A 19170-nucleotide genomic window follows, 5' to 3' on the forward strand; every position below is an offset into this window, starting at 1 on the left:
ACAGCTCAGATAATCATATCACTGTATTTCTGGATGTTAACTTTTTCTCAAGAACAGTTGAGGTAATCACTCAGAATCAGCTCAGGTAAGCCATTTTATCCTTTTTAAAAGCTGCTGCAGTCAGGGCAGTTGGGGTAGGAAGGAGAGGGAGCAGAGGACACCAACAGTTTATCAATTTCGTGGGTCATCAAGAAATCAAAGCTCAGTCCACGGCAACATGCACAAGAAAAATCTCTGCTTTATACAGAAGAAAGTAATTGGTAACTACTGACTATAAAAAAAGTTTGGCAAACTCAAGAACTGTCTTTACAGTATTCTTTGCATACCTTACATTTGTTGAATGGTTTCCAAAACTAAAGCTTTCCCATGGGAAGGCAAAGAAACAATAGCAATTTCTTCTGAATAAAGCTCTCCTAAAGCCAAAGAGTAAACATACAGTATGTGACCTGAAAGTTTGCTTTTAACTGTAGAAGTGGCTAATTACATAACTAATCAAAATACCTTCAAAAGCAATTCCTAAGGGAAGACTAGGAAAAAAAAAAAAAAGGAAAAAAGAAAAAAGGACAGAAAAAAGAAAAAAGCAGCCTAGCAAAGAGATGCTGATTGATAAACAGTTATACTGTGTAAACTTGTATGTGTGTGCACATACATTCAAGTTTAATGATGTTTAAAGATTTATCGTTCTTCTGCACAGGACTGCGTAACCCACAGGAAATCTGTATTCTACCTGAGACTCTAGTGCAGGTTAAAGAGACAGATCTGTATGCAACACAGTTCCTATTCCAAAAGGGAACACGAGCTGATGACGTGGCAGCCATGGAATGCTATTACTGCATGTCCTAGGCGTACTGCTCAACATCAAACAGTGAAATAGTTTGAGTTTCAAGACTGATTTTGAAAGGTGGACTTGTTTGCATAATTTAATTCTCTCTTAAAAATTAGAGGGGCAGAGGAAAATCTGTTTCTTTACTGGGGAGACATGAAAGAAGTCGACATTTAGAGAAAGGCGTTTCAGGTCAGGGGTGTGACATATACTCACATCTTGTATATGTCTTCCATAGCCATGCAACATGTGGAATTAACCTAGATACAGGCTTTCTTTCATAATCATTCTTAAAGAAAACTAAGCACAGGTTTACACCTTATAAACCCTGGAGCTGTGTCTTTTTTAAACACCTGTCTTACAGGCAGAAAGGAATTTAAATATTCTGTGCTTAGTCTGTATAAGCGTCCATTTATATGACAGTTTAACAAAACTGTCCATTTCTGTGCAAAACCTGGTAGAGGTTCCAGGCTCAGGTGTCTCAGTTCTGTTACACCACCAACCCTTCCTGTGCTGGAGGCAGGATTAGCTCAGGCCTTCCCTGACCCCTACTGGCAGGGCTGGCCTCTTGGTTTCTGCGTGCAGAAGGAAATAGAGGGGAAAATAGACTTTATGGCTTTAGGAATGTCAAGAAGAAGCTATAAGGAATTTGAAAGCCAGGCAGAAAATGCTTCACTGGTAGAAAAGCCTTCTCTGGAGGCTATGGCAGGCTGAAGCTATACAGGAGAGAAGCCAGGAAACTATTTTGGAACCGGGATCCTCTTTTAAATCCTTTGAGATCCTCCTGAGCACAGACATCCATCCGAGGTTTATTTCCCAACTGCCAACGCAGACAAATTCAGCTAAGACACAGCTCAAGGAACTTCATCCTGCTGCAGAAGAGGTGCTGGCACAAGCAGTGTTAGAAGCACGGCCGCTGCCTGATCATCCCTGAGAGCAGAAGACCGCAGAAGATGGAGCCCAGCCCCTGGCTTGGCCCAGCCCAGCTGCTACCTGGGGAGAACAGGCAGAGGGGCCCTGGAGCTTCCTCACGCTGCTTCATCACCCGCTCCCAGGCTGAAGCAGTGATACTCTACACAGGGAGAGCTCTCTGCAAGGGGAGGCCAGTGAGAAACCTGGAGGATCTTAACTCCTTCTGGCTTAACACACAATGGTTGCTTCTGGGCAGGGAGTATAGTTATTTAAGGAATTCTGCAGGAAAAAATGCCCAATAAATTGGTCCAAAGATCTATCTGTTTCACAGCGTGGTGTGGAAGGAGAGCAGCATTAAACTAGATCCACTCACTTATAAGCAGATCAACCTCCCTCTACTACACAAATGAACAAGACGTGCAGCTTTGGAGATAGCACCTTCTGAAGGTAGTTGTACAAAAGCAGTCCAGCAATTTCAGATTACAACAGCTAAAACAAGCCTCAAAGCAAATGTTATCTATAATGCTGACAGCAAGCTGAAATTAATAGTTGAGAAAATTGTTTTTCATATTTAGACAAATTTCCAAGGAACTACAGAGAATGAGTTCAACTAGAGTTAGACAAATTTTTTTATTATAATGAAAAGTCAACAATTTTTCCACTAAACATTAAAAAATATCCTATTTTTTATCATTATGTCTCCAGAACAGCAAGCTGAACAATAGAGATTCCAGCCTTAAGTGAAATAAATCCATCTCTAGTTATTAAACTAAAGCCTATGTTTTTGTATGGGACAGTTATTTACTAATGAGTAAGTGCATTTAAAATCCTAACTAATGTGTTTGCCTTACCAAATCTGCTTCAGTTTATTTCAGCAACTAGACGATCATGTCATATTCAGCTGGAAAATATACAGCTCTGAAAAAATACGAGGAGAAACCTGGAGATGTACAGTATAATCATGAAGAGAGACTTGCCAGTACCTCCAACATTACGTGCCAATATCAATATTCTTAATGAACTGCATTTTCCCCATATGCTTCCACACGTGGCCAAAAAAAAAATGTATTGGAACCAGTTTATGTCCCAAAAAATCAGTCTCCTAGACTCATCCCCCCCCCTCCCCAGCCCAAGCAGGTCTCTAAGTAAATCGCTGAACTCTGGGTTAACTAGCAAACATTCCATGTTTTCTGACATGATTCTGACTTTTGTATCAACTATATTTCCTGCTAGAAAAAAAAAAAAAAATCATCTGGGAAATGCATTTGTTGTTAAGACAACTTTCAGTACTGAATGCCCAAACTGCAAAAGATCAGATTTTTCTGAAGTTCTCTTTTCTGAGTAATGGAAGAGGTTGCTTGCAACACCTCCAGACGCATCTCTTTGCAAAATGCTGCCATGCATGTAGTTATACATTTCCTACTTCATCTAAAAAACTCTTCTCAGTCATGTTCTCTTCTGATGCTGAAATAAACTTTGCTTCTCTGCTAGGATAGAACCTTTTTGCCCTGCTCAGTACCACACTCTGAACCAAGAGCAAATCAGCCACAGAATCTCAACACTATAAATCAAGTAAGGTGGACTACTTACAAGTGGCGAAGGCCTTTAGCAAAAGCCTGGGAAAATTCCTCTGGCTTTAATGGGCCTTGAATTTCACCAGTTTTTGTTTCTAGCATGGTGCTTAGTTCATCTGAATTAAACAAGCCCACTTAAGTTCAAAAGTAATCAAGAGTTTTGAATTTTTAACTCAAAAGATTTGCTTTCACAATTGTAACAGTATCGTGTGTGTGGCCACGCGTGTTTTACCTTTTGGAGCCTTCCACAAGAATGAATAAGGCAGAGGTACTGAAAATGAAAACAAGGAGCTATAAAAATGTACTCTCTGTACTACAGCCCTGTATACCTCGTCTTTTCTCAAAGTAACCCGCTGCATGTTCTTAGCCCCAGGTCCACATTATCTGCATCCCCTTAGCTGATTTTTTGGGGAATTACTATACAATTAAAAGTGTCCAATTCATCTTCCCTCTCCAGCCTCTGAACTTACTGATGTGAGATAAACTTTATCAGAATCCATGTTGACCTTCCTCTCTTTTGAACTTGGAAACATTGATTAACTTGTAAGTTATGTAACCGCAGGACAACTTAAATAACACCCTTTTTGGTACTTTGTTTCCTGCTGTCTGGCTATTTCAGCACCTGTAACTCCTTAAAAATGAGCTCAGCTAAACCTGAGAGAATTACAAGAGCTGCAATTTGGCTTATTTCCCTCTTTTTTCAACTCATGAAAATGGAGAATCTTACCTGAATAGTAAGAAAAAGGCGATTCATTTCTTCCAAGCTGATCTCGGTTTAAGCTGTCAGCTGCTCCCTGACAATTGCCATTAGCAGCTAGTCGGATCAAAAGTGACAAACTGAAGAAGGCTAGCCACAAGTCAGAAAGAAAGCAGGTTGCTGGAGTCGTCATAGGCAGAACTTTAAGGGAATACTAGGGTTCACGTAAGGAAGGTACTCCAGTAATGGAAAACAGTATAAAATCACAGCCCTAATGCACAAACAACAAAGCCTCATGTGGATAAGTTAATGAGGTTAATATATTGACCTAATTTTATAAAGTGTATTGTATCGACATAATTGTACAAAAACACGCAAAGAAAGCATCCATATGCAGAATCAGCATCTATAGCTGTGCAGTCACACAGCGTTCCACTAATGCAGATTCCAAGATCCAGATTAACAGTTTGTATTTGTGAGTGTCATACTGATTACATTTTCTTCATTCCCCCTGCCCACCCAGTAACCCTGCTAATTTTTTTTTCTAAGAACTGAAGAGTTCTTAGAAAACTGATTTAGTGACTAGGTCCAGCTATCGGGTACCTACTTCTGTGAGGTACATACCAAAGCACCTGACCTGCTGGATCTTCCCAGACAGCTCCAAATTATCAAAATCATAGAGGGTAATTTACTTGCTGTCCCAGAGAAAGGCAGCAGGATTTCTTCCCCAGCCTTGCAGTATGATCAAAAACTGCTCAGGATATCCATTTTATATCTTGCTCAGAACCAGGGATTCCAATAGCACAACAGCCAAAATCTGTAAGGAAACCTCAGTTCGTACTATTTTACCGAAGAACTGGTGTGGCTGTTCACAGCATCGCAGGTCCTTCAGCAATCTCTTGTGTTAGAATGGAGCCAGGTTGATACAAGAGCTAAGAGGACCCAAGCCCAAACAGCTGTAGCTGCCATAATAAAATGCTTCAGAAGATTTACATGCCAGTTATTGATTCATAAGTATTATACTCAGGGTCACTGTAAACTGTGTTACCATTTCTCACAGTGCCCACTGCTGCAAGTTTATTTTTAAAGAATTCTCTTTTCTTTTGCAGTTCAGCCATTTCTACCCTTTTGCATTTCAGTCCTGCCTAGTTACAGAGTTCAAGAGATAATTTCTTGCTAAGAAATAAGGCCAGAATGAATAATGATACCAGTGTTATTTATGTATGGATAATACATTCCATGAATGTTTTCACCAAAATTATTTCAAAATGCTGTTTTGATATTCCCATTTCTCTAATGAGCAGTGTCTCGTGTTCGCAACTAAAACATAAAACAGTGCAACATGTACAGAAGCTTTTATAGTGCCGGCATCACAGCTAACAGGAATTAGTACAAACACATTATCTTTTTGTGACATTACATTTTTAGAGTTCAATGGCCCCTATTATATCTCAAAGCAAGATGAAGCTTCTCATGATTAACCATGTGCATGATATGACAGCAGGATCAAAAAGAGGTCAGTTATCTACATCCAGTAGGTTCACCCCCTCACTTTTTTTTTTTTTTTTTTTTTGAGGGCAAGTCAGGGGAATGGGGTGATGATGGAGGTAAAAGGGAGGACAAATAATCTTGCCACAAAAGGTATTAGACCTTCTAAACTATTGCAAATATTTTTGCAGTGTACGTGTCAAGCTAGCCACATTAGTGTCCTATGCTTCCCAGCTACAAAATACCAAATTTCAGAAGCAGCTCTTCCATTGAATTCTTAATTTTACCTGTGCCCACAAAAGAGTACATTAGGTGACTAACACGTGGTAGGTTTGGGCTAGGTGACCAATCACTTTTCCATTACTGACTTAGTGAGTTTTCATGTCTTTCTTCAAAATGATCACGTATTATTTTATAAAACAAAGTTACCTGTAAATCCTTATTAGCGTACTACGCAAGTACACTTGGGGGCAAGAGAACTGCCATAAGCCTAGAAACCAGAAGAAAGAGACTCATTCTAGGCATTGCTTGCTTGCAATGACATAGATTTTATAACTTAATCTTTCTGTCTTTATTTCCCCAGTTACATGACGGGCAAAACAAACTACATTTGCAGGGTCCTTTGAAGTATTTTAGTTCCTATCTGACAGCATGCATATCTGTTTAAGCGTGAATATTAAGAATGTTTATTACAAAGCTATAAAAGAAGCAAAATAAAGAGTTTACTAGTGTATTTACCAGTGCTGCTATAGCACTCAACATCTTCAGGGTAGCGAGGTTCCCATTCTGTTTTGCTCTGCACAAACAAAAGGTCTTTACCCTGAAGAGTTTTCCATCTGCAACCAAAACCATAGCCCCTTAGTGCATTTTTTGTTTAGCAGATATACTATTACATTCATGTACTTTTCTATAACCACGTGTAGTTCTAAAACAGAGTTTATGCTGGGCACAATTCTAGAATCCTTCCTCCTCTCAGAAGTACCTGGGAAATTTGGCTCCTCCACTCAACATTGCCCAGGTTATGAGCTTTCATTTGGATAGAAAGACAGAAATTTACTCCCCAGTGGCCAGTCTGGTGGCCAGCCTGCACTGTAAAAGTCTAGAATAGATTTGGCATTAGGTCTAATCCCCACTCTTAAACTCTATAAGAGGACTGGTATGTTTTGGCTGGGCAAAGCAATGAGCATCCTTCTTTCCCTACTAAATTTTGACTGAAGTCAAGTTCACGTAAAATGATTTAAGTTCAGGTAAAACCTCAGTTGCATTTTTCTTTCTTGAGCAGGAACGACATTACTTGACTCATCTGTGCTATTTCAAAATCTTATCACATTCTCTTGCAATGTAGAAAAACTTTGCCTTCTACCAATAACATTCTTGCAAGACTTATATGCAAGACAGTCTAATTTAATTAGATGTAATGGAAAGAGCTGCTTCTAGAGTCACAGACACACTACTAGAGGGAGGCTTACCTATCAGCCAGAATGTACAGCCCAAATATTAAAGACATAGAGACTATATCCTCAACACAAGCAGAAGGATGGTGAGGTATCTTGTTTGTACACAGCTCTGAAACTTGGAGAGACTGAGAAAGTACTTTATGTGCCAGATATCACTCAATCAAATAACCAGCAAGTTGCACATCTTTCTGCCTGTCGCCAGGTTCGTTTTGCTGAAAGGCACCTTGTATATTTGTACACAGGTGAAAATCACTTTAAATATTTGTTCTCAGTTAGATATTATTTTTGATATTACCACCTGCACCAATATGACTCACCCATTCATAAACTTTCTTTTCTTGGAGAAGGCAGGGGAGTTATGGGTGCACATATCAATCATTATAGTTTTATGAATTAAAAGCTTCTTCACTTCTTATTGCCACCCCAATGTTCAGGGTGTTAACCATTCAAACTCAGACATATTCAAAACTATAAAAGAAAGCAAACCTGTGCATTTTTAATGGAAGAATGTAACCAGGAGCTGCTGCTGAGTGACATGAACCAAAAATAAAAATACAGATGACTAAGCACGCACTTGCCAAACAACTTCTAAGACCAATTTAAGAATCAAACACACCACTGCCAAAGCTTTGAACTAGAGGAAGCAGATGCTTTTGCTGCTGTGACATGCATTTCCACCCAGCAGGTAGACGGGATGAAATCCGGTCTCATCAGGTCACTAACAAGGATCCAGGGCTAACAGCAGATTGGGCTAAGCCAGCAATAACAACACTTTTACATATGATTTCCTGATACATGGAAGTTAGATATTTCCGCTATTTCATCTTCTATTTTTCTTAGGACAAACTGCTGAAAACTAAATTGCAATGGAATGCAGGCATCTATTCTGATACACAATAGTTTATTGAAATAAACTGCACAGGAAACATTCCTTCCCTGTATGTATGTATGTATGATTACCACCAAGTGAAGTGGTCAGTGTACACGCAGGCAAAGGCAAAGATACTTTGCTTAATAAAAGTAAAGGTGATGCAGGTGGGATTAGTGTCTGGTAAAATAATAGTCCCTTCAAAGTCCACTTAGAAGAGTTATTGCTGTCAATATAATGAATTTGATTGGTCTATTACCATCATATGTTTTCACGGAGTCAAATCTTTAGATGTTTATGTCTTTACTCGGCAAAAACAAAAGCCGCAGTAAGGCCTATGAGGCTCTGAGAGTCAAGTCTGTGTGAATTAAACCAAATTTTTTTCTTTCTACCACTAAAATAGATTTGCTACAGCAGTAGCAATAGAGGGGAAAGTCTGCTTGGGAGAAAAAATAATCCCCTTTCCACAAGATATCTGTTTCATCAAGACATTGTTCATGGCACAGTCAGTTTCCATTTCTCTGTTTTTCTCCCCAGAGGTCCCTAAGGTCAACTACAGGCTGCTTCTGGTCATTTTCCCAAGGGAAAGCTTTGTGTGGCATTAATGGCTGGAAAGGCACGGATTGAGAATAGCGTGAAAATACATGGACTATAAGGCTATAATGACAGTAATAGCATATTTTAAACTCAGGGTTCCCCAAGGTATTGCGTGAGACACTGAACCAAGAGAAGAATTCTCACATTATTTAACTATTTGTTATAAAATAGCAGATAGTTGAAAAGAGAGAAGACATTTTGATTAAAGCCCCTCAGCAGTTAAACCCTAAAGCCAAAGCTCCCTGTATGAGCCCTGGCCCTCACGTTTGCATATGTAGGGTTCGATGCATTCAGAGGGGAGAGAAGTCAGGTACAACAGCTCAAGTGCAGGGGCCCTGCTCGGCCTGCACAGACAGTCCTGTTGGAGAGAAACAACCGCACTATCCCACCAGCCCCCCGTGAGCACCGGGCCCCACACACGTGGGGGAGTGCCCCAGCCCTGCTCCCTGCCCATGCGGAGCCAGACACAGCCACGGCAGCTCCACGCTCTCTGCAGGCCATGCACAGGAGGGGGTGGTTGGCTGCTGGGGCGCCGTTCACTCTCCAAACAGCTGTTCCCCATCTTAGCTTTGAAAAAGGCAAGAGGCAGAGTTTCCTGTACTGCTTCGGAAACAGCTTGTGTCCCAGCAGTGCTATGCATACGCTCCAGCAACTCCTGCTGTCACAGGATCACAGGATCATTTAGGTTGGAAGGGACCTCTTGAGATCATCTAGTCTTACCCCTGCGTTCACTTCATTCACTTCCCTGTGAAAGTACCACAGACCCACACATACAGGACCCATTGATCACCCGCACAAAATTACTAGCTACAAGGGCGGGGGGGGAATATATTTTTAAAAAGGTATCCATTTGCCAGTGCTGAAACAGTAACTGAAATACATCCAGAGCCTTCTTAAACACGTAAATACACGTCTTATCTACGTAAATTTAAACCAACACATTTAAAGCCACAAATGAATTAAAAAGGACCCATTCCAGTGCACAGAAGTTCATTGGGAGGTGGGAAGGAGTCCTGTTTATTCAAGTGCACATATCAGATGCAGCTTAAAATCAACTGAAAATGTGACAGTAAATATGTGATGAGAACAATAGTTACCTGGAACAGACAGGCTGGGTTTAATTCAAATATTGGCTAGCATTTTAAGAGCTCTTAGCAGCAGAGCAGTAACCAAGACCAACCCAAAACGCTGGAGACAAGCCGTGTTTGAAGGCGTTCCAGCTACGCAGTGACGTGTGGTGCTTACAACCATCAACAGGCACTTGAATGACAACGGATGTTCATTTGCTCTTGTATTTCCACTTGTCTCTTAACTGTCAAAGGCTTCTCCAGCTTATGCGTGGGCTACAGAATACCACTCTATCTTAGATAAATGTCTTTCTCATGAGAGCGCCCTGGTTTTCCTAAGCAACAGACACTCCAAAATTTCAACTGAAGTAAGCAAGAACAATGGCAGCTCTTCATTATTTCTGAAAGATAAATTGAGGACTTCTCAGACTTCACAGAAATATCTTAGACGTCAAATTTACTGCCTGTTCTCAGACTCAGTGACACAGAAAGCAAAAGGGATTATATCTTAATATTCCACATTCAAAAGAGACTAATTTCATTATAGGGCTGCATTTTGTTCTGTGCAAAATTCAATAAACTGTGGTTGTCCATTAACAAAATACTGAAGAGGAAATGAAAAGTATATTTGGTCAAGTTTCATTTTCATGAAAGCATAAGTATAGACAAGAGGGAATATAAATAGTGCACATTGGAAGCCTTCATTATTTAATTTGCATGTAAGCACTCCTTTCATCAACAAAGACTAAAGAAAGGAGAATTATGCCACAGATCATTTTTATTTTTCTTCAAAATTAGATAGGTAAAGATAGCGGACTAGAATTTATTAATAAGTGAAAGGAGGCCTTAAAAATCTGAAGAAATAATAAACTGACCCGCCCAGCTGTAACTCTTCCAAGTTATTCTGTCTCAATCCAAATACCTTCAGCACTGGTCCTCTAAAGAGACCTTTTCAATCTTTCCTTGCCCTTTACAATACACCAGTGTTGCTCAATTCATTTAAGACTTAATTCATGAATAAGAAACCACATTTACTCCACGCTCCTGCTTGGGATCTATCACACAGCTGGGATGAAAGGGCCTCGATTCAGAAGTTGCCAGGAAGCTAGGTCACAGTGGTACAGGGTCAAAGTTTAGGCCAATACAATGAAGCCCACAAAAATTTGAGTAATATGCACTTCTCATCACAATACATGGGAACTTACACTTACCGAGTCCCACAAAATATTCCTTGCAGATCCCAAAAGTCTCATTAAAGAGAGAATATGAAGAGCGACTGTGGGCATCAAGTATTTCTCACCCTCAGCTGAAACTGCTGGGATGGGGAAAAAAGGAGATGGCAATTGTAGCAGAATGTAAAGTAGAGCACTGTCCGTTCTCCAGAGCTATGTGGCTGCTGATCAGAATAAATAACGATTTTCCTCATCTGAATCTTAAGAAACACTTTGGGCATCACATGCATGTCGCACAACGTTTAAAGAGAGGGGAAAGGAAAGTGCACTCTAATCTTGGACAGGAGGGGTTGTGAGTGACTTCTAAAGCCCACTCATGATGCTCAGGAACACTAAAAGCATCTGTGTGCCTGCCTCAGTTGGGCAGCAGCCCCCCTCAGTATGCAGTTCACATACAGCTCTACCTCCACAAGAAAAAGAAACATTCGGGGGGGGAGAAGGGGGGGAAGTATATATTGATTAACATTCCAAAACATAAAACATTGGAACAGAGTGTTTGCATCTTACAGAGTGTTTGCTATTAAATTCTCAACTGCCAAATGAAATGCATCAGTGCAAAGAATAGCAGAGAAATACCAAAAGATGCCATCATGTCCAGAACCGCAAGCATTTCCTTGTATTCACTATCCCCATAGCTAGACAGGGAGGTTCCTCCACCCAGTGTGACTGTAACTTCCCTTATAGAAATACCACGCGCACTCTGAGTAAAGCATTGAATGTGGTTTTTAATGCTGATGATTCAGCTCAGAAGTGGCACACAAACAGCCAGGCTCACTGGAGTTTCATTCTGCATTTGCGAGCAGTAGCCAGAGATGCTGGGAGTATCCCCTACAATTGTTAACCGAATGGAAAGATCCCCCTTCATCCATTTCAAGCTCGAGCCATTACGCAAATCATCACCTTCTCTCGCCAAAGCAAGTTTCTGCAACTGAGATGCAATTTGCAGCTGAATAGGAAACTTTTGGTTTCAAAGAGATGAGCACAGTTCCAGCGGCAATAGGGCTGTCCCTACCTACACCTGCTGTTGCTCCTGCTTTTGGAAGGCTGGGCTTGATCCTTCTGCAGAACTACACCCAGTGCAAACTGAAGACATGAAAACGAAATCTTGATGCTCCTCAATCAAGGGAACAACTGCCGAGCGTTGCTCAACGCAAAACTTATCAGCTCATCTAATGGTATCGTACCCCAGTTCCATTCTGCCTCTCCTCCTTATCCATGTCCCAGTCTTTTTACTTAGACATGCAGAAGCCTCACCCTGGCAAAATTTCAATTCTCTTCGCACTCACAATGCCCTTTCTCGTTTCCCCTTGTGTCATCTCCTAGCTCCTCTTTAGCCTTTGTATCCAAGTGTCCCCAGATACCAGGCTCCCTATTGCAATCCTACTTCTCTCTTCAAGCCCACATCCTTCCTCAGACCTTTCTTATCAGCTAACCCATTGGTTTCTCATCATATTGTTCTTGCCTACATTGTTTTAGCCTTCAACGCCCTACCATTAAACATTGCTCCTTTTCCTTAGTAGCAACTCTAATCCGTTAAACTAACATCCAGATTCTGGTTTTCACCTGTATTCCCAGTCTCTATGTCCCATTTGCAGTCCAATCAGTTTGTTCCTTTATAATGTGCAGGAACAACTCTTTAAGAGCAAAGAAAATAACATCTCCCTGTACAGTTGTCTATGTTTAACATGGGACACAGCAATCTAGGACTGCAATTAGATCTAGGAAGGTCCCATTCAGCTCTGGACTTGAAGAGTCCAAATACATTTTGCATACTTCAAGGAATAAACTAATGGCAGTATCACAAATCTTTAATAAGCACATCCAAATTATGACTTGGGATTTTTTTTTGCCCAAGACTTAAAAACATGTTCCATTCACAGGAATGGGGGGAGGGGAGGGAGGGAATCTTTCACAGAAAGTCCGCAATCCTGCCAAATTTTAGATACTAAATTCAATCCAAGCTTCAAGCTACAGCACACTTAATGAACCAAAATAAGATGATCAGAGTATTTTTGACGTGGGCGACCAAATGTAATTTTGTTCTCATTCTAAGAAACATCTGGACCCTTACTGTAACATCCCTAAAAATCAGCCTAAGGTTGTTATTCCAAACAGAAACCACAGGCAATGCAAAAACATATTGCTCTTTGCCCAGGCAAAAAATTGCAAATGGGCTAACAATAAAACAATTGATAATTACCAGCTTTTCTGTAATCCAGGGGTTTCAAAAGCCCTAAAGACAGTCAAGTTAAATTTTATAATGCCCTTGGAATGGATCGTACATCAGATAAATATTGTTGGGGGAGATCTTCAAAGGCATAAAGGTTATTAGAGTAACCAGCTCCCCATGAAATCCAGTGGAAAGAAGGGAGTCAAGCACAGGAAAGAGGTAATTACTGCAAGCAGACCTTGAGTGAATTTATGAGAGCAGAGTGGGAATCTTGGAAACCCTTACCTGAGCTGTCACCTTACTGCTGGTGCCTGAATGTCACTCATGCCTCAGCTTTGGATATGACATATGCCATCATCCAAAATCCTGTTCTGCACCAACACTCACCAAAGACCTCAGTCTTGACAGGGCTGAAGAATTCAGCCCATGTGTCATGGCCAAGCCTAGCCTGAGTCCAGACATTATGTCTTTTTTTGCCCATCTGGATTGAGAAACTTCCATTTAGTGGGTTTCCTCAGATTGTTCCTAAGATACACTGCAAGATCATGTCTCAAAATTCATATGCATTGGTTACCATTTAGTTTTAAAACAATAGGAAGAGAAACTAAAGAACGATTGACCTGGATATATTTTATAAATGAGTTTATTTGCTGTAATATTTATCTTAAAGGTAAGAAGATAGAAGAAACCAGACAGAAAAATGAGAAGGTAGAAGACAGCAGAAGACCTGAAATTCAATCTTCTATTTTTTCCATTGGAAAAAACCCAAAACATCTCTTCCTTAACTGTAATCCTGGTCCCTGTTCTCCCTTTAGCAATTCATCCTAAACAGAAATTGTATGTTTCCACATTGTTTAATCCTGCCCTGTCTCAGAGATAGTTCTTGAGTTTTGTCACCCTTTACAACAGCTGCTTTTTCTTAAGTTATCCAAAAGGTGAAAGGAGGAGACAGAGGGAGCGTGGAAACAGCGCTATTTAGAACTGTCTTTTGGCTTTGGCCAAACATCATCCATGAGAGAGTAGGAAACGAGGAGACGCGATGGGGTGAAGGTTCTTGACTGTTTACAATTAAACACCCAAACCACAAGATATTTATTATTTCATCTTTGACATGCAGATTTTAGGAATCCAAAATAGAGCTTTCAAAGACCTTTTTATATGCCACTGAATTATGGATATAATTTTGATCTAAAAAGAAAAATCACCTTACTCTAAATTTATTTGCGCTGACAGTTCTATCTAAAATCTATTAAATTCTGCAGAATGTTTTAAAAACTGCTGGAAGAAACACCATTTCCATTCCATCACATACATTTATGGAGTATTTTTTATAAACTTTACAGATGCTCGTTCTTGTTATTTCAGCAGAACTCCCCCATGACTGCTCAGAGCTCACGCTGCACCTGGAACTTGCAGCACCCCTCCGTGTTCCTCTGCAGTCATCTAAGAATCTCCTGAATTCCCACAGAGAGATAAAGGGGACACTAATATATAAAGGGGGAAAAGGAGCTATTTCCCATGGCTGGGAGTGCCATTTCTGGTATGATTTATCTCTTCATGTTAATAAACAGCAGCTTCTTGCTGCAGCCAGAATTAGAAATAGTAGAGGGGACCAAAGGACTTGCCTAATTCTAAGAGCACCGAGGATTAGGTCAATTGAAAGCCCGAGAGAAGGTTCTATGAGGAAGCTGCTTGGCAGCAGCCTGCTGTATCCGTCATTGTGAACTCAGCTCTCCAGCTTCTAGCACTACATTTGCACGCACACACAAATTAAATATGCCAAAAGAATATTGTGATACTGTATAATACGCACTGTAAATTTTACATGTAATTGCTTCCTATAACCATGTTTGCCTTTGCACTGTAAATATGAAAGGGTGTAACCCTTAAACAGGTCTTTATCAGTTAACTATATAGAAATAAGAAACAGTTGGTGAGTTTTTAAATGTATTGACTCGGCAGTTTACTACAAGAGATGACTTGGCTGCACTGAAAGAAAAGACTGGGGGGAAAAAAAAAAAAAGAGAAAGCTCTCTGTAGGCAGTTGGCTCTCACTTATCCTCTTTTTAAGACCATACATACCAAATTTAAACGCGTTGTGAGGAAAATTATAATAAATCTGCTTCCCCCCTCTTTATACTAAAACAGTGATTTATGCAGTATCTGCTTTCCAGATTTCTGAATATCAGTGAAGCTTTTTGAAAAAAAAAAATATATATATTTATATATAATTTTTTTTTTTTTTGAAAAAAAAAGAGTATATTTTAAAATTGCAAAACATATATACGACCAAAACATTTATACAGGCCAAAGCATAGAGTATACTGTAATAAAAAACAGTTTATAATCTGGTGTGCCTGATCTCGCAAAAAAATGCATGTGAGCATTTCCACTGAATTAAACAAGACCGTTCACTTGACTACTTGCTCATGCAAGCTTGCAAGACTGGAACTTTAAGTTTTTACAGTCAAGATTTAAATGAATATGTCATTTTACAAGGGAATCTGAAGCAAATGGTGATTCATTGATCATAGACAAGTGGAACATATGGTCCTCACTACTCATAAGGAAAAAAAGAATAGGGGAAAGAGTTCTTGTCCCTTTATATTCAGGAGAGTTTCACTGACCCTGAGAAAATAGCAGAGTATAAAATCAAGTAGAAAAATGATATTTTGTTTACAGAAATCAGTATTTCCATCCTCATCTTATCCTCACCATTGTTTCTAAATTGCTGACCATAAAAAACACCCAATACTGAGCTTATTATCAATTATTATTAGACTATAGAGCTGAAGTCTTGGGTACCTTACTTTCTGGAAACACCTCTACTGTCCCAGAACTGTTCTCTCTTGCAGAACATGCTTGACTGAGTCAAAATGCCACAAATGACCTCATTCTTCAGCATGTTCCTTTCAATGAAGTAGGGTCATTTATAGCAAAGCAGTTTGCCATGGATTTGGCTGCAACTAATTCCTCTGTTTTGCTGATATTCCTGTTACAAAATAAAAATTATACCCGCCTTAATTGGGTGCCACTCCACTGCCTATCTACCTTTTCCCAAGTGAAACAACCTTACTACTCATCCCTCTAAATTAACAGTACTTAGGAAGATAATTCATAGACAATCTATAGAGACAGCTTATGATGATACATGATAATTAACTCTACTTTCCTGAACAAAGTGGTTTTGGTTGCATTTAAACAGAGCTGTGTAAAATCAATAGGTTCTACTCAGAGTTTTGTTATTCCTTAAGCGTTAGGGAAGTTGGTCCAGCTCACACTGTTCCTAACCATCTCTAAAAAAAAAATCACCAATTGAAGCCTTGCAAACCATTAAACCAGGTTTAATTTCAGTCCAGATCCTTGAAGAAGCCATGGTTCAAGGTAATGCTCAAGTTATCCTATGGACTCCAGCACACCATCACATTTTGACTTAAATGGTTTCCAGACTTTTAAGTATGGCTTGAAGTTCACATCCAAAGTTGAACTAGAAACAGACATACTTCCCATCTGTGGCATCTCCGTAAGGGGTTTACAAACTGCAGCATTGGTAAAGTCGGAGAAAGGAAGCTATGGGAATTTAGACAGCAAATGAGGGAGATGGAAGACTGAGGCAGCAAGGAAGAACAGCAATACCATGAGATAGCTAAACAGAACAATTTATATACTAAGTGTTTCTAGCTAGCAAAAAGGAAAGAATCTAATGGGAAAAGCTGGATTTATTTTAACACTTTGATCAACAGCAATGATGGGAAACTTCTTACAAGAGTTTTGCAATCTTGAACTCAATAGGTTTTTAAAAAACAAAACAAAACACACAACCATCAGCCTGTAACCTATATAGATAAAGCCAGCATTCCACATTGTCACAATTTAATTAGAGCCTTTGAAGCCATGCACCTTTGATCTGAGCCAAGCAATAAATGTGTAATATTTTAAATGGATTATTACAGGTTCTGTTTAACACAATGGTAGGTTGAGCCAGCACAGTCTTGGCGTAACGAGGAAATAGCCTGAATGGAACAGCCACAAAAAGTAGAGGCATCTGCTCTGCTCCTTCCAAACGTACAGGTGCCTGGTTGCCTAAAAATTTCTAAAGAGTCATGACAAATAACACCTACCTAACCTGGGGAATGAGGGTTGGACACATACCTATTTGCAGAGTAAAACTCTTGCCTTTGCATTTTCAAGTACCAATGTGAGGAAGTATGGTTTGTAAACGTTTTCCAACGCAACCAGAGAGATCTCAAAGACAACAAATCTTGTAAGGGGCCCTTTCCAACAGAAATGAGCCAAAACCAGAGTATTTGTTAAAAATCCCTTTCAATTTTGGGAAAGCACAAATGGAATTGCCGTTCAGGAACTGAATCTATCATTATAAGTACCTAATGCAGGCCCTAATTTCAGTCAAAGGCAATACAGTTGTCCCGAATTTGACTACCTGAGGTTTTTTCGAGCACATCAGATTTCCCCAGCTCTAATAAGGACTGTCAGATGCTTCCAGTTCTCCAATTTGGAACTCAACCCCCTACCCTGGAATAGTTTTGAATCCCTTAATTTATCATAAACCTTATCCAGAGATGTTTCAGTGTTTAAGAAAAAACAAGCTGGATTCAAATGTATTCTAAACTGTTCTCACAATATTTGTATGCTTTTTTTTTTTTCCTACTTCCTACTCAGAGTAATCAGCAGTTTGTGTTTCTAGTTTTAATGGAAAGAATGTTATGACTGGCTGAATCTGAAGACAATAAAAGCAGAAGGCAGATGAGCATACTTCAAAATATTACCATGTTTGGTATACCAAGCTTAAAAAAAAAAAAGATAAAATAACTTACTTTCTGTTCTGATGCCCTGGGTCAGATTTTATGGCCCTCACTAGAATTTCATATACCAGTAAATATGACACTCTTCTTTCATCTCTTACACCTGCCACTATAAACTATTCTAAGCTATTAAGTCTCCATGAGCTGTTTCCTAGTATCAGTACCTTTCTCTGCAATTCAGCACAGTACATTTACCTGCCTAAAAATTGACAAGCAGGCTGTAAAGGGGTGATAGTAAGCATACAGGAACATGAAATAATCGTCCACAATGACAGGCTAGTGGCATATGTGTTACTAATACTATAAAAACAGCCACTCAAACCACAAAGCTGCTAAAGTGGAAGAAGCAAACAAAAAACAGTGATTACCAATAGCCCAGTGAAAGGTATCAACTGCAGGGAACTATGGGAATGTGAACCCAGTGTGCTAATCCCAATATTTAAAATACCTGGGCTGAATGCCAGTTAGGTTTTTTTGTTGCTAGCAAAATGGGCTTTGCTGGGGGAGAGGAATAAAAAAAAAAAAATATGACCAACTTTCCATCCTACTCATATTTCTCAATGTTGTCACTGTTGTCACTGTTTAGAGTCTGACTGAAACACTCCCATTGTTGAGGAAGACTCCTCATGGAACAAAGGAGCTGTACGAAATCTGCCTTCTGGTCTGTCTTTGGCCCCACCCTCCCTATTCGATACGGAGTTCAGTAACTTTTGGTGGATGCATTGTTTTCTCCTATTGTACATCTCTTCCTGCAGAATAAGATGTTTTCTGAAAGAGCCGTTGATCTACAATGCACAACTCTTCAAGCTGCCGTATTAGAACACAGTAGCAATTGAGTCATATAAGAGTAAAGTTATCATAGTCTTATTGCTAGGAAGAAGTTTCTTTTGCAAATGAATGCGATCTGTAAAATGTTACCATCAGAATAAAGGTCGTGTTAAAAAGTAGAACATGGAGTTATTAATATACTTTTTTTTCATACCTACAAGCCATTGCCAATACTTATTCAGTAAAGCGGACTTTGTAATCAGCACATTGTGGCCAGCTTTTAAATTAACTAAACAATAAATGCCTCTGATGTGCACTTTTTCCTTACTGTATACTGAGAACAGCATACAAAAGCTTAAACTCAACCAAGTATCTTTTCCATTACTGCTAATTTGTATCTAATTCTGTCCTCTATTTTTTTTCCTCAGACTAAGGGAATTCAACTAGTTTCTTTGTAATTGTATATTAAATATCCCCTAATAATTGCATTTAACAGTAATGTTTATATTTCTGGGGGAAAAAACCCACACATTGCTAATCTAGGCCCCCAGCCCTGAGCTCTTGATACAGCAATGAAGATGTTACGAACTGGCTGGAGCATCCTTAAGAACATTCACAACAGGACAATCCTTCCTCCTCTTCCTGGGTAACCACTGTGAAGCACAAGGGTTCAGCACTCCTTTAGGACTGAATG

At 39.6% G+C, this 19170-nt stretch overlaps 1 long non-coding RNA gene across 1 annotated transcript; it reads left to right on the top strand.

The window, feature by feature from the left end:
* The first annotated feature begins 11516 nt into the window (after positions 1-11516).
* LOC140652615 (uncharacterized) lies at positions 11517-18633 on the top strand. The gene is made up of 3 exons (XR_012042886.1): positions 11517-11890; positions 13556-14425; positions 18295-18633. It is a non-coding gene; the product is annotated as an uncharacterized lncRNA (long non-coding RNA).
* The last annotated feature ends 537 nt before the right edge of the window (positions 18634-19170 follow it).

This window comes from Ciconia boyciana, chromosome 6 (genome assembly GCF_034638445.1).
Source record: "Ciconia boyciana chromosome 6, ASM3463844v1, whole genome shotgun sequence".
Lineage (NCBI taxonomy): Eukaryota > Metazoa > Chordata > Aves > Ciconiiformes > Ciconiidae > Ciconia > Ciconia boyciana.